The sequence below is a fragment of the Pieris brassicae genome, chromosome 9 (genome assembly GCF_905147105.1).
Source record: "Pieris brassicae chromosome 9, ilPieBrab1.1, whole genome shotgun sequence".
Taxonomy (NCBI): Eukaryota; Metazoa; Arthropoda; class Insecta; order Lepidoptera; family Pieridae; genus Pieris; species Pieris brassicae.
In genome coordinates, this window is record NC_059673.1 from 16,462,087 (window position 1) to 16,479,234 (window position 17,148).

Below are 17,148 nucleotides of genomic sequence, written 5' to 3' on the forward strand. Positions count from 1 at the left end.
TGATTATTCATATATTGGGACGTGTTTCTCGCTCGTATATACATAATATTAAGTTGTAATAAGAAATAAAGTTCTTTAAACATTATATATTGTACAAAGTAATAGATACCCAAATTATTATTAGTTATTCGTAAAAAAAACTACACAGGTGTCAACCCTAGCTGCCACCCTCTTTATGACTCAGAGGGGAGGACCCTTGCACGTAGGTACAGACCCTCTGTACAGAACATGCACTCTATTGATCTGGGGTATTTGGGACTATCTAATAAGTTTTTGACCTATCAAATTTCGGTTAGTATTCAAGGGTTGATGTCGAGTTCGAAATTTAAACATAAAAATTACCATAGACAAACCCGTTTTTTAATAAAATCTTTAGAATAGCTAAGGTTTATATTATTATATATATTTTAAAATTGAAGGAGTTGTTAATTTTAAAGTTACTTGAGTTATAGTTAAAAGCCCAACTTCTCGGACTTTGAAAAACTTTAATACGATTTAATCAACTTTCAGGAGCATCTATATTTATTTTTTATTAAATTATTTACTTACTAATAATATAATCCTCACAACTCAGGGTAATGTTGGTAATAAAATGAAACCGGTCCACCAAATTATAGTTAACTTTTTTTGTTATATTCATATAGTCTATCTAGTTACTCATACATACTATTTTTGCTGGTATACAATATTAATAAAAATATTTTTTTTCCAAATAATCGTGAAATATGTATAATTAAAACTTAATAATTATGTGTAGTAAATGAAATCCACTTTGCCACATGCCATTTTGAGTCTACATCGGGCATAGAGTAAGTGGTTTCCCGCCAAAATGTTGTTTTCAACAAATTCAACATGGCGGCGGTTTGCGCGCCTCTTTACGATCGCCGTGTAAATTACGTTCGTTCGTAAAACTTTTATGTCCTTCGTGTTCGCGTCGGTTTCATGTATAAAGGTATATTATTAACAGCTATTGCTTAAAAGCGTGTAGAATTAAAAGTTTAGACTTAGGACCACAATAGGTAGTATAAAATCTTTAAAATCAATTTGAAAAACGATTGAGTGCAATGTAACTGTTGAAGAGAGTGCCTACGACTGGTAATACTCTTATAAAACTAAGAAAGCCTGAGTGAGCAACATGTACAGCACTGGCTCTTACAATTACCATGCGGTGATGTAACACATGACCTTTTATGACTATATTCATCTTATAAATAGGTAAATATTGTTATAAATAAGCGAGTTGGAAAATAAGATTTATACAAATATGTTATGTATGTTTACAACAGGAAAACTTGCGTCTTGTAAGCTCGGCATGTCAACGAAACGGATTATCCGCAAATACGTGACCATTAGAGCGTAAAAGTGCTTAGATTTACGCGCCAAGTTTGTTTACGACAAATCGATTTGGTGATTCACGAAGTCGTTCTGCCAACTTTTACATACATATAGTTTCATACTTGTAAAGGATAAATGATACCTAACTTACCTATGTTTTGCTATTCTCAATTTCAGTAGAATGTAATCGACTGGCATGTTATTCTGGTAGGCAGACATTTCTAGATCTATTCAAATAAGATTGTATATTACTTAGATGAGTAAAATATGAGTCGGCAATTCCTACATAAAATTAAGTGGTGGCAAAAATGTCTACCAACACACATGGTTCGCGAACATAACATACCTACCTACACTTTCTACGGGCAAGAGACTTATCGGATGCTTTGCAATGAAGAGCAAATATGACTCAGGGCCCTTCACGAAACGAGCGTTCCAAATCTTAAAAGGCTGGCAACGCACTTAGCCATATGCCAATGTGAGTGTCCTTATCCGTAAAGTCCAATGATATTACCTTTAATATCCTGAAATTTATCCAAGGATTACATAGGGATTTTGCGATTTTCTGACATATTAATCTCGATGTGTCCACAGACAAAAAACATAAATCCACAGTTTTTTAATTCGTTTAAAAACCCGACTTTGTTACCGCAGAATATTACAAGCATAGTGGGTTATTTAATGGCGAAACTTGTGCCAAAATAATTATCCCCGACATTTCGACTCGGTCCTATGAATATTAAATGAGATTTCGCATTCAAGTACACTCCTGATTCTTTTTAAAACAGTTCTTATGTTCAAGATGGCGACTTCCAAATTGTAATGTCAAATGAATAATGTAATTTCCCGCCTATTATTTTAATTTCATCCCCAATTTTTCTGAAACACGGTTTTAAGATATGCTTTGTATAATCACAAGCTATCGCTCTTTGGAATTGTTTTTGCAGTATTCACTCCGTTCGGGTAGAATTCTCGGGAAATAATTCCATTAAAAATCACGTATTTGCGTGAAATAAATTACCGAAGTCATGCCCAATGGTAATGTGTTCCCCTATCTATCAACAAGCCCTCGGCGCTTGCTCTTGCGTAAAAAGTAACAAACATTCTGATATGTTCAAATTGGCCTAATTAAGTAAAATCTTATATAAACGTTTGAGTTTACTGGCATTAAAAACACGCTCCTTAATCGCAAAGATGTGGGGAAAGTGTGCCAGTAAATTTTTTTATATATAATAACATTCTTAAAGTGGTAACATTTTACACGATTTCCTTCATATGACAAATGGCATTCCTGGGACCATGCGTGAAAAACTTTACCGAGCATTGAACATTCTTTACTAGATCTGTAGATCATTATTCTTACTCCACCACCGTTGTAAAACGTTACATCGGAAAAACTAGTCAGATGCAAAAGGCTTGCGCATACGTTCCAGGCAAGGTTTTTGTCTCTGGCTGATCACAGAGCATTGACCTATCGAAACGCGCGTAACGAACGCAAAAAGGAAGTGCAATTTATCTTTTTACAACTGAAGCTTGTAAAAAGTATATTAATGGAATCTTCCAATTCGCAGTTTCTGTCCCGATTGCCTTTTGTTTTAAAACATTTGAATCAAAGGTATCAATACTTGAGCATGCAAAGTGTGACTGCCCTTATAAAAGTGTAATTTTTATATATTGCTGTTGGGTGATTAGGATTATATAAACGTACCTAAATATTAACTAACTGAAATTATCAATTTAATGACTTTATCCAAACAAGTAATAAAATACAAAAGATAAATTACGTTTTGAAACCATTAAAAGTTAAATAAGAATAGAGAAGATACTTGTACATGATTGCAACTGATCAATTGCTGTAACATTTCACTATGTTTGAAATGTGAGATGAAATGGCTTTATTTAACTAAAACCAGTGCGTCTGTCATAATTACATATATGGCAAATGTATTTCCAAAAGCATAGTAGAAAAACAGTCCCTTTGGTCTTCCAAAACAGTGCAAAGTAGATCGATATCTCAATATCAATAAATCTTGCAAATGGTCACCATTAATCAGAAATATTATCATCCGTACGTGATTGTGAGCAGTTTGGTCGTTGAAAAGGCGAAATCTGTAGCCAATTAACACGCGGGTCACGCCCTTGATGTGATTTCATAAATTACGTTTCAAATATGTGATGGAAAATTGTTAAAATTCTCGTCTGGAACACCTGAAGTACGGTGGAAGTTGGATTTATAATTTGCGTTGAGTTTTTAATTATAACATTTAAGTTTAAATGAATTTGTTATATTTTGTATGTAGTCTTACAGAATAGTACAAAAGTAAACATAACCGACGAGCATCATGAGAATGGATGAAATGTACATGGGCGGCGGTATCGCTTCACATCAGGTGAGCCTCTTGCCCGTTTGCCTGCTATTACATAAAAAAATATGTAGCATCCATCGAACCATGGTCTGCCTTCTCCTTCGGGAAAAGGGCGTGAGTGTATATATAATTACTATATATATAGTTATTTACAGGATATCTACGCCGAATTTTAATAAATAATATATAATGAAACAAATATAATATAAGAAAAATTCTAGCTTTAATATCTAAGTACGTTATTAAATCACAGTATGTATGCGTATGTCACCATTCGCTCACAAATAGGTCGCTCGGTATTGACTCCGAATTTTAAACCCATTTCTTTATAACGGACAGGACAAAAGTAAACATAACAGACGGGCATCATGAAAGTGGATGAAATGTAAAATCCATTGAACCATGGTTTCTGCCTTCTTCGGGAATAGGGCGTGAGTTTATACATATTTAGGTATTTACATCCTGTAACGCTAAACTTTAGTAAACAATATATAAAGAAACAAAAATAATATAAGAAAAAAATTCTACCAGTAATCACTAAGTACGTTATTAAATCACTGTATGTACTGTCACAAACAGTGTCAGCTCACAAATAGGTCGCTCTCCGGAGAAGTGTCGAGAAAACTTTTAAGCTGCGAAAGCAAGCGGGGAATGAAAGCATCCCGTCAGAATTCTGTATGAGTCAAGTACATAGCAAAATATTTTCGGCAACGGTACTTATAAGGAACGTCTCTAGAAAGCATGCGCTCTCCGTCTTGTTAATTATCTTTATACTAAATTTAAGTATCGCTAAATTAATCATTGACAAAAAAGGCTGAGTGGCCTAGGCTAAAGTTGGTAAATAAATAAGTGCAGAGAGCCAGAGGTGTACGTGTCCCAGGATATATTGTAGACCAAATATTTTGTTTATATATAATAAAAAGGCTTTAATTAAATATTAAGCCCCTATGTTCTAGTAAACCAAAGCATCTGTACTTTCTTCGAAATAAGCTTTTTCGAAAGGCCTTAAAATAACTTTGAAGTTTTTACATTATAAGCTACAAAAGTATTTATATTCTCAAAGGCTGTATTGATAGACACATATATGAGGCTGCGTGGCCTAGGCAACTGTAGAGTTGCCCGTGATAGAAATAAGTGTATAGAGTTAGAAGAAGACCGAATCGAAATTACTTATGGCTTTAATATTTACAAAAGTTCCAGTAAAAGAAAGAAGCTTCACTTGCTTTTTGATGAACAAGATTCAACGTAAATTTAAAATGTTTTGATCATAAGCTATTTTATCCACAATATATACATTGACACAGACACAGAAATAAGTCTGGTTTTATTCCCGAACTCACCGAACAGTAAAACACAGTACTAGATTACTTTTATACTGATTAAAAACCTGAATGACGAGGACAATTCCACATGAAATTTATTGTGTATTCGTGATGTTAAAAATTAATTTCTAAGTTTTGTACTGGTTCTAGTAACTATGTTATGTGTACTGCCTTCGATCGTGTTTGCCATTTGTTAATGGATTTTAGATTAAAAAACCACTAGGGTTTACATTTGATCACGTGTCTGCATTTATTGTCTCTGTTTGTTTAATGCAGACACCTTTGTTTAAAACATAAAGAGATTGAATTTTTAAATAAGTTTTCCTACGGGATTATGGGACATGCTCTGATGACTTTCATGCAATTAATTTTCATTTTCAGATACAAAGATTATTTTTATATTATACTGTCAACAATGTAAAAAATCACACGACACTTATGAGAATGTGACTATTTTTTTAAACGGTGCAATTAGTGTTTGCCTAACTGATTCATTAAAGAAATACACATACCACATACGGGGTTTGTTAGCGTATAGAATGTTCTTGAAGCTTTTCACATTGTTCGATATGTACATAACAGAATTGTAGACAGCGTAACGACGAAAACAAAACATGCGGTGTTAATTGCAACTGTGTTGTCGGATACTAACCAACAGAAACTGATTTCAATCTTAATACAATGGGTTAAAGTTTAAAATCAATTGTTGTATTAAGGCTTGGCGTTGGCGTTATACGGCTAATATGCTTGACATGTAACCACGAATATCCCTAGAACGCCGATACGCAGTTCGTACTTTGATGTAATCATAGGTTACGCTTATCATGAATTTAATATAATTTTGATTAAAATTGACCGAACTACATAATTATTATAAGTTTAGGAAATTAGCATGAAAACAGGATTTTGTCTTGGCTTCTAGATCTATGATCGTTGTATAATATTTAAACATGGTATCAAGTAAAAAGTAGGATATACAAGGCAACCGTGGATGGTGAGGCCGCGTTGGGTCCTTGTACATATATTAAAATAAATCAACACTACAACATTTTTAGGTGTGGGCCTCAGATTACATATCTGTTTCATAATCATTTGTTAATCTATTAGGCAAGTAGGTGATCGGCCTTCTATGCCTGACGCACGCCGTCAACTTTTTGGGTCTAAAGCAGCCGGTTTCCTCACGATGTTTTCCACTACCGTTCTGGCGCAAGTTACATGCGCACATAGACAAACAGTCCATTGGTCATACCTGGTAGTCCTTGTACATACTTGGACCAAATCCAGGAGGTACTAGAGAAGGGACAAGGTAAAAATACCCATAACTGACAAGCGTGCCTGGAGAATCTCATGTCGGGATCGTAGCTAGTGCAGATCAGTGAAAAAAGGCCTGATGATATAAATAAATAAAAATGATTTAAGCCTACTAAAAATTTAAATGATAGAAAACGACAAAGTCAAACACCAAGTATCAATATTAATTATATTAAAAAGTTTCGTGTGTCTATTGTAAGCTAATTGAAAACAATTTTGAACTTCAAAATCTGATTGCGTTGGTTTTCTCACGATGTATTCCTTATGAGTACGTACGCACTTTAATAATATTATCCCTGGTACATGCTTACATAAATGACCTCAGGTTCCAAAAGTCTATTTAGTTCATACTGCCGAACATAAAGTAATATATAATAAATACATACCGAATGTTACGGGCCATTAACACATTTGGCACACGTTACGATACATTTTGCAGGGAAATGCTAAATCTCTAACACATTTTGAATATTCACCAGAGGCGCATTTAGACCTGAAGCGATCCCGTCTTGCCAGCTTGCTATGGAAATGGGTAGGTCATATCTAGAGCACTGGATAAAGATGAACAACAAAATGAATTGGACTTACTGAAAAGCGATGGGTGTCATGTGATGTGGTTTGACAAGTGTCGAAACGGCAAAACAGCTGCAATAACTAAGTTATTCTTTCCAACTGTTATTTCGGCCTTTTCGATAATTAAACAAATAAAACCAACGGGATTGATTACCCAGATGTTGACAGGTCACGTCAACATCTGGGTACAGGTTCAGGGTTAGACAAAGTACTGCCTGTTACATGCTCTGACCGACTGTCCAATGTATGGATACGGCAGGTATAACACTGAACAAGCTATGGGTATAGAGATAATAGATTAGTTTAAGGGAAATGTTCAAAATTAGGATAAGAGGCATCATTCTGGGATTTGCTGTAGAAGTCATACAAAACGTTGTTAATAGAAATAGATAGTAGTGTTTAATGATCCGGGTTAGCAATACAATACATAAGCTATTAAATACCTCCGACGACTACGTAGTCAGGGAAATATCTAGAATTATACTTATTAAAAAAAAAAATAAGTGTCGAAAATCTACGATGCATATCAAATCTATTTTAGTTAAGTATGGATTTTTGTCTGTTTAACACAATAATATTACAAGTCATTTAGTTGCAAAGTACGTCCAACCCTGAAACCTTTCTCTAATCCGAACCAAATCGCGCTTGGACCTCGTATCACATAAAGGACAATGGGCTCGCAAGATAAACGGATTAAAATTTACAATTTATAGCTACAACGGGTTTAGTTTCATTCGCCTTAATATTTCACAGTCAAATTGTAGATACCATATTATAAATGTATCGCAAAGTTTTTAGTGCAACTCGTAGGTATTTATTTTTTTCATTTATTTACACTTTGTTACATTTATTACAAATAAAATAATTCATAAAAAATATAGAGGATGCAACGGGTGGCCTTATAAGTAATAAGCGATCTCTTAAGGCAACCCTGGTAAGGAAAAAACTAAATAAAGGGGATGGGTAAAGTGCAAGAAGAGCAATACCAAATCTTATTAAAAAAAATATAGAATCACTAACATTAATCTAAGATAATAATCAGAAATAATAAAACATGCTAAAAGTCACTCACGACGTCATGAATTGTGATGCAATACAATAGAATAAAAAATACAAAAATTACAAAAAGTCACGATTGAGCACGATAGGATACGGTTAAGAAATGTGTATATTAAAATAAAATAAAAATTAATTGGCGCTACAACCTTTTTAGGTCTGAGTCTCAGATTTCAGTATCTTTTTTATGATAATTTATCAATCTAATAGGCAAGTACGATCAGCCCCCTGTGCCTGACACAGGCCGTCGACTTTTTAGGTCTAAGGGAAGCTGGTTTCCTCGCGATGTTTTCCACATATCACATAGACAGAAAGTCTTTTATGCACAGCATGGGATTGTACCTACGTACTCAGTGTTCAAAAGTCGCACACTGAAGTCAGTACATCAATAGTACCAGGCTGCGTTTCAAAGCGAGAAATGTGTATTTTAGTTTCTGTAAATAAAGCCTTTTTCAATTAATTTATGCCCTGCTTCCAACTGAACGTAGATTTCTCCGTTAAAAGCAAATGCAATATTAATAGTAGCCAGCTCATAATGTTCATCGTCTAAATATTTGAGAGTAATCTCCTTAATGCCAAACTCCCAAGGCTTTGAGTCCGATTTCTAGGAGTTGTCTGTTCTAATTACTATTAACAAGTGTACCTTTATGAATCTTAAATAAGGAATTCCTACATTTTATTTGATGGTTGGTTATAACTTATGCTTCGTAGTTTTAATATATACGAAGGTTAAAATAATTACGAGATGTCTTTTAAAGAGAACGTTTGTGAGATAATATAATTATTACGTTAATACAACTATGAAATTGTTTTGAAATTTTGGCGTATCGAATTCAAAAAACTAAACCACAGGCACGAATTTTATAACAGATCCCTGATGTCGTAGGGTTGAATCCTTTGGCTTTGCACCAATACATTTTGCCTATGTACGCATTTAACATTCGCTCGAACGGCAAAGAAAAACACTGCGTGTGTCAGGCACAGAAGGCTACTCACCTACTTGCCTATTAGAAAAAACAAAAGATCTCGAAACATATACAGAAATCTCAGGCTAAGGGTTGTAGCGCCACTGTCAGTTTTTCATAATTCGAACGCTATTTCATACTTGTGCTACACGATTTTCAAATTTCGAACGATGTATGTTCCTGCTTCTGTTATCCATACTTTCTCATTACGATAATTATGCTTTACAAAGGGGCGTAGTCAAAATTAAGTAGCAGTCGAAAAAATGACAGGAAATGGAATAGCTAAGTCTAGATATGTTATTTTCTGAAGGCTTCATTGTATTTTTTGCTTATATAGCACTTTGTATGCTAAAAAAATCTCGCTGAGGTATACGAGATAACAAAGAATGGTTTTAACATTTTACCTGGTAGGCTATTAGTTTTGGGTCTAAACGTTGAACGATTATTTTAATAATATACAAGGTGGGTATTAATTTATGCGTTCGAAATAACTTGAAATTATAGTTTCGTGTAGCTATGATGAAGGTTTTGCCGCCTCTGGCTTTAAGCGATTTTATTTAAACTGGGTTTTGATCCCTTTCTATTTGAAACAATTAATCCAATAAAACTGAATTCTGAAATACAGAAATTAGGCTATGACTATTTTTGACTGTATAAAAATTGATGAATTATTTGAGACATTTCTCGCATAGTCTTGAAATTATTTTAATTTAATGTATATTTATCGGAAACGCAAACTTAACATTGAACCCGACAACTTTGTTTCGTAATGTTTTTTTACTTGAGGTAGGCTACTTTTACAGTAGTTACCAACATATGGGAAATGTTCGCCTATATCCTATTAAAACTAAATACAAAATAAATTTCTCAATAAAAACCTTCCTCAGAGGTCAAGGACAGGAAGGAGAAGAATGAATAAAAGAAAATAGTTGAATCAGTCTTCGAGTTTTGTGTGTATCAACATATTTTTCGTTTCTTATTTTATATACACACACATATATATATATAGATTAACATCGACGAGATATAACAAGTATATAATAAATATCTTCTTCAGTTAAATACATTTTAATTAAATTTATAATAGTCGCTTCGATAATGACAATATTAATTCATACATCAAGTGTTTTTGGGCGATAGGCGGTATTTGATAATAAATTTAATGATTTTTAACATAAGGTGAGCTTTCACAATAAAATCTATGGTTATAATTTCTTCAAGATCATTGCGTCATCATTCTGTCATTACTACCGCCCGTTTATTAAAACATTCCATCCCCACTGTATTATTACGATCCTACACGTTCCTTTATTTTTAATCGATAATTACAAACTATGTAGTTTTTCTTAATATAATGAACTGTATTACATACACATAGAGTCCAAATTGATTTTAAAATTTTGAACCAATTATGTGACCATCAGCTCTGAGTAAACAGGTTTCCGTCGGGCCTTAAGATGGATGGGCTGGCTTCTGGCTATTGGGTTTTTTTTATTCTATCTCTTTCTATTTTATAGGTATTGACGAGATAGAAATACTGATCGATTTAAGATAATTTAAATGTATTGTGCATTCAATGGGTCTCAATGAAACTTGTAGAATATCAATTTCATTTACATTAGTTCGTATATATCATTTTTGGTTTATATGAACTTCTTTCTATTATTAACACACACATTAGTTGTATCACAGACCAATGCTTGATTAAATCAGATATTTATTGGGCATTAAAATTCATAGGAAGCGCCTTTCATTATGTAACTATAATCACGAAATTGTTATTAGGGATAATTTAACTGAGTACGGACCAAATAAATGTTTAATGTAAGCCCGAGGGTATGACCTCAATGTTTGGTCCAGAACTCAGGTAGACCGAAAAATTCTGGTCTTAAATAAATTGGTTTTGGGATTAAATTCGTCACAAGTCAATTGAATATATAAGGTCCTTACAAATGAAATTGGCGTTTTGTCGTACTGGCCACTTTGACTTCAAATATCTCCTGTTTGGTTAGGAATTCTAAATTCAAATTACAGCTCTTTACTCGTGCATTTGTTTTTCAAAAACCATAATTCATTTCATTTTTCTGTATCTTTATGTTTGCGTCACTCTATTTATAAAATGTAATACATAAAATATCGCGTTCTTTACGAGTACGTTCCACCGTGGCACCAGTGCTACAGAATGGCTCAAAGGATTAATGATGTATATGAAGGCGGTGTCACAAAAGAAAACACAGTGCATTTTTGGTTCTGGAGATTTCGACCTGCAGAACCTGCTTCACGAATTGAGTGAAGCAAATCGACAATCGCACGTCGACTGCTGCGTTACCGGCGACCGACATAATAAGGAAGGGATTTTAAATCGAATCATTACTCTTAATGATGGACTCGGCATGATAATCGGAAGCGCTCATCTCAATGGCCGAACCCAGCCAAATCATGGCCCAAGCGAAATTTACTCCGAAAAAGTTACTTGTGAGTGTTTGGTCTTCTAGTGCCAGGGTCGTTCGCTATAAACTTCTTAAATCTGGCAGAACGTTTACGGCATATGTCGATTGTCAGCAACTGCAAGCAATATTGGAAAAGCTAGCTTCTTAACAACCTAGGCTGGTCAATAGCTCTATGCCACTGCTGTTTCACGAGGATTGCAAAAGTGTATAGATAGTGTACGGTTCCTGGGTCAACGGGATGCTTCAAATAATAGAGATTTATTGATTTACTCTATATTTACCACTCGCGTGTTACAATAGAATATGAGCGAAATAATGACGTGCTAATTGCTATATACCGAATGAATACAATTTAACAGTCAAAGAGAGTGCCTACGTCTGGCTATGCTCTCGGGGTGTAACTCCCATGATTTAGTTCGCTATGAACGAATGTAGAAGAGAGTGCCTGCGTCGGGCTATACTCTCGGGACGTAACTCCCATGATTTAGTTCGCTATGAACGAATGTAGAAGAGAGTGCCTGCGTCGGGCTATACTCTCGGGACGTAACTCCGACGATTTGGGAAATCGTCACGCTTATAAGTGATCGATATGTACAGCCATGGCACGTACAAACATAGGAATTTGTCAAGCTTGTAAATGAGCAAGAATGTACGAACCTTGGCACGTACATAGGGATCATCACGCTTATAAACTAAGAAAGCCTGAGTGAGCAAAATGTACAGCCTTGGCTCGTACATACTCCCCCAGGCAAAAAGTGCAAGATGAATATGTAGTGCTTTACAAGATGAATCCATTATATGTTTAACTTAAGGAAATGTTTAACAGTCTCTAAACTTATGTTATCACTTCTTACACTATTCCACGGCACTATCACTAACACTTCCGTCCGGTCCCGGGTGGGTCTCCCTGACGCCACTGCGAAACCGGCTGCTACTTCAGCTGATGCTACACCTACTGCTCCGTGACGTCTCTTGATCTTTATATGATCGTAATGTCCTATCCACTACCTGTCTTGAGCACATTCTGAGAACTATCATGAGCATAAAAGTACATTACTGTGTTGTTGATTGAAACCATGACCTAGGTTAAATATGATTGTTATAAAATGCAACCGTACCTCGGTAATTTGATATCTACATAATATTATTCATTGTATTTGACGTCTTTCACAGTAGGTCAATCCACTAGCTAACATATGATATTTTGCTGAACTGGCATTCCATGTATTGTTTATGATATTATATTATTCATCCTTTTTCACGTTATAAAATTAAATATGAATAGTTATATCTGTAATAATAACTTTCACTCAATATTGAATGTAAAGTTTCGATGATGTATGTTATACATAAATGGAACTGTATTTATTTATGCTTAAAGGAATTTTAAGTATAATTTTATAGATGGTGCTTTTCTTTCTTTTCCTTTGGTTACTCATATTGGACTCATAGGATTGCATTACTGAATAAGTTTGCTGTATGTTAATTTTATGAAATCCTGAATCGGTGAACCTGCGATTGTCCGGAGCGATAACGCTTCGCAATCTTCCCCTTTTAGGAAAGATATCACTCTTTCTGACCTTTCTTTTTGACCTTCCTGTAAATTCCTGTCTATTCTTAACTCCTTTTTTTCTTCGAATTTTCTGCTTCTTCACGAATGCTTGTTGCTTAATATATTTCTTGCCTTGATTGATAGGCAAAACATTTAATTTGTGTACCACCTTTTCTGATCCATGCGAACGTTTCCTATTACTGTTTCTAGTTATGATTCTATTGTTTCTTACAACCTTGTCGGATCCTTGTGTTAAGTTGCATTGCAAATACGCCCCCGTAGGCACTTTAATCGGTGCTTCCAACAAAGGTTTAGATAATACTAAGCTGCGATTTAGGTTTTTATTAATCGTAGAAGACTTGGATGAAGACAAGTTTTGTTTATCTTCTGTTTCTTGCTTGACTTGTAAGCATTTCATTCTCTTGATACCCACATTAACGCGATGTGATTTATCTTCTTCGCTTACTTTACAATCAAGTTGCGTTTGCTGCTCTATGGGTTGCCATGTCGGCTTGCTAATAGATTCAATGGATAATTTACCATCAATGTTCTTTTTGGTACTCACATTGGGGTTATTATTATGAACTGAACAACTGGTCATTGTAAGTTGACCTGTATTATGTTGTAAGGGACCCCCTTCTGCCCCGGAAATGATGCCATGATGCTCCATGCTATCTGAAGTAAACGATTGTACTACGCTCTTTACTAATTTGGATAATTCTCCTCCTTGACCAATATCTGCATAAGTACTGTGCTTATCCATAGGTAATTTACTACCAGTTTTCTCCTTAGTAGAGAGTAGCGTAATTTGATCCGTACTTTTGTGAAAGGTCTCTCCTACCCCGGAAATGAAGCTGTGATGTTCTATGCTCTCTGAAGATAACGATTGTACTACGTTCCTTACTAATTTGGATAATTCTCCTCCTTGGCCAATATCTGCATAAGTACTGTGCTTGTCACCATTTCGTGCTATTTCTTCCACCCTTGCCGAAAACGAAGAATTTTTATTTTCCATGTTATATTGAAATGATTGCTCTTCTTGCGTAGTAGAATAATTTAAATTTAAATTAAATAGTGCATCGTGCAGGATCGTGTTATGTTTTTGAGAACAAATCATGCATCTTTTATGCGAGAAGCAAACTTCCACTTCATGTTTAAATAAACAATTTGTGCAAAGCTGCAATCTTAAAATTGTATCAACCCTGTCATTAAAATGTTTTGCTAAAAATGATTGACAATTAAACAGGCCATGGTTAGATAAGTTGCATAATTGACAATATTGTATTTTATTTTCATTTCCTCGTTTATTGAAATGCGTCGACAGCGATTTTTTGCTGATGCTACATTTTGATGAAGGTCGCTGTTGTTTTGCAATTAAGTCTTGTCCGGTTTGATTATTAGCCATTTCCAAGGCATATAATGAATTTTTTGAATTATGTGAATCCCTAAGTACCGGTGATTCCATATGAATTTCTAGAAAATTCTTCTGTAGGCTTTTAGAATGCAATTTGAGATTTATCTCTCTTCTATGGTGCCTATATATAGCTTCCTGCTCGTAAAATTTATTCTGATACTCCGTGTTGGAGCCTCCAAGATCAGCATCTATTTCGATATGGGTTTTAAAGATTAACCCCCATCGGAATTTTAATATTTCTAGGGCTTCTTCAAGATCATATTTATCCAATGACGAGTATCCATTAGATAGTTCTAACATACTATCAAAGGACCTAAATAAAGCTGCTTGTTTACGAAGCAACTCTTCGGTTTTTTTTGAATACCTGAAGGATTTCAGGCTGTCAGTGAAAGAAGCTTGGAACAAATTCTCCATTATGGTATATATTATTAACTAGTTTATATATAATATACTTAGTAAATTCTTAAACGTATGTTTTATAAAATACGTAGTAACAATGCGTTACCATTCGCTTCTGCCTGATAAAATGCTCAGAATAAATGAGATAATTCTCAGAATTATAGTGCTCAAAACAAATGGAAAGGACTTACCTACTGCAATGGCTGCTTTCCTCTTCTTGTTATGTTGCGTGTAGATTACTACCCGACGTCTTCCGCCACACCGTGTTGACGGATACGGGATTGTTTATTATCTTTTAAAAGGACCTCCTAGACCCTTTGCTTGCTTCTCTGCTACGCTTCTCTGTAAATGCTTGTACCTCCAGGATACATTCTGTGCTTTAAACAATTGGAGAGGACTTACTGTATCGAGCGCTGTCGCTTGCCTCTATATGTTGAGCTTGACGTCCGTCGCCTTGTTCTCGGTTGAAAGGACGCCGATATATTTTGACCCGTCTGGATTCTTGAAAAAATTTGGGAGAGGGCTTACTGCAGTTTACCTCTCTCCGTTGAAGATTGACGTCCGTCGCCTTGTTCTAGGTTGAAAGGACGCCGATATATTTGGACTAGTCTGGATCCTTGAAAACGTTGCTCTCCTCTTTTCTATTGATGCGGATGATGGTATTTGATTTGCTTGATGACCCAACGAACCAGCAGTGGGATGTTTTTCCACGGCGCCGATCTTCAGGAAAACGGAGTAAAACGCGAACGCGATCAACTGAACGCGAAAGACCCGCTATTCCCGGATAGCTCGAAGGACCAAAATGTACGGTTCCTGGGTCAACGGGATGCTTCAAATAATAGAGATTTATTGATTTACTCTATATTTACCACTCGCGTGTTACAATAGAATATGAGCGAAATAATGACGTGCTAATTGCTATATACCGAATGAATACAATTTAACAGTCAAAGAGAGTGCCTACGTCTGGCTATGCTCTCGGGGTGTAACTCCCATGATTTAGTTCGCTATGAACGAATGTAGAAGAGAGTGCCTGCGTCGGGCTATACTCTCGGGACGTAACTCCCATGATTTAGTTCGCTATGAACGAATGTAGAAGAGAGTGCCTGCGTCGGGCTATACTCTCGGGACGTAACTCCGACGATTTGGGAAATCGTCACGCTTATAAGTGATCGATATGTACAGCCATGGCACGTACAAACATAGGAATTTGTCAAGCTTGTAAATGAGCAAGAATGTACGAACCTTGGCACGTACATAGGGATCATCACGCTTATAAACTAAGAAAGCCTGAGTGAGCAAAATGTACAGCCTTGGCTCGTACAGATAGCAACAGTACATACTTTGATTGGTTAAATATATTCTATTAAAAACATCTACCTAACTGGCTTCAACAATTATTTTAGTAAAAAATTCTTGGTTGAGGCTTTTACAAGTAATTCTAAAAAAGGCTTCTTTGCCCTTTAACTTGAACTAATTATAATTTTATCTTAAATTGAATTGGCCACGCCATGTGCGTTAACATGTACATTAATAAAATTTACAGAAGTAATTACTTCAAAGGATGCATGAAGCCTGACTGGAACTTTGGTTCAGAGCCCTGTTAAAATATAGAGGTTTTGCCCTAAAGTTTCGTGAGTATATATTTAACTAGGGAAACGAAAATCGCCTTATTTATTGCCTCAGTAGAGCTTTAACATCGATCAAGGAGTTGGGTTCTTTGAACCGATACATGAGAGTAGGTATATTACGTTTTTGTTTTGTTTTATGTAATAGGCGAACAGGCTGGAGGCTCACCTGATATTAAGTGATACCGTCCGCCCACGGACACTCACATTGCCGCAAGTGCGTTTCCGGCCTTTCAGAAATCGATACGCTTTTTTCTTGAAGGACCTTTGAGATCGAATCGGTTCGGAAATACCTCAGTGCCTCGACATAGTGGTGACCGATGGTATTTTGTATTCTGCCTTAACCACCGATAATGAAACACAGTTGCAAGTATTAGTACAAAGACCTGTATGATAGATGCGGTGCAGTGAGACCCCACATCTCTCCACAACGCCAAGGGATCAAGCAATCAATTTTAGTTTTATTGAATAATAACTTTTATTTACTTATTAAAGTTAATATAACCACCTGAAAGATGAGCTACTCCACTTCAGGAATAAGACGTCTAAAAAGAACTAAATCTTTTAAGGTAGTAAAACTAGCCTAAACATTAAAGAGCACTTAACGAACATTGTATTAGATTTAGTAATAAGTTGAGTCAACATAATATTACTTATTAGCCATGATTATTGTATAGACTATATTGTAATTCCTATTAAGTCTTTTGAGAACTTAATTTCCTTTCATAATATTAATTCATGTATTTTCTCATTCTTTTGTATTACATTGTAATGCAT

At 35.2% G+C, this 17,148-nt stretch overlaps 2 protein-coding genes across 6 annotated transcripts in view; one reads left to right on the forward strand and one right to left on the reverse strand.

Moving 5' to 3' along the window:
* LOC123713958 (calcyphosin-like protein) overlaps positions 1-17,148 on the reverse strand; it is a 48,086-nt gene that overhangs the window by 29,199 nt on the left and 1,739 nt on the right. The gene's annotated exons all lie outside the window — the stretch shown is intronic.
* The window catches only part of LOC123713956 (protocadherin-like wing polarity protein stan), a 171,512-nt gene that overhangs the window by 12,176 nt on the left and 142,188 nt on the right, over positions 1-17,148 (forward strand). The window lies entirely within an intron of this gene.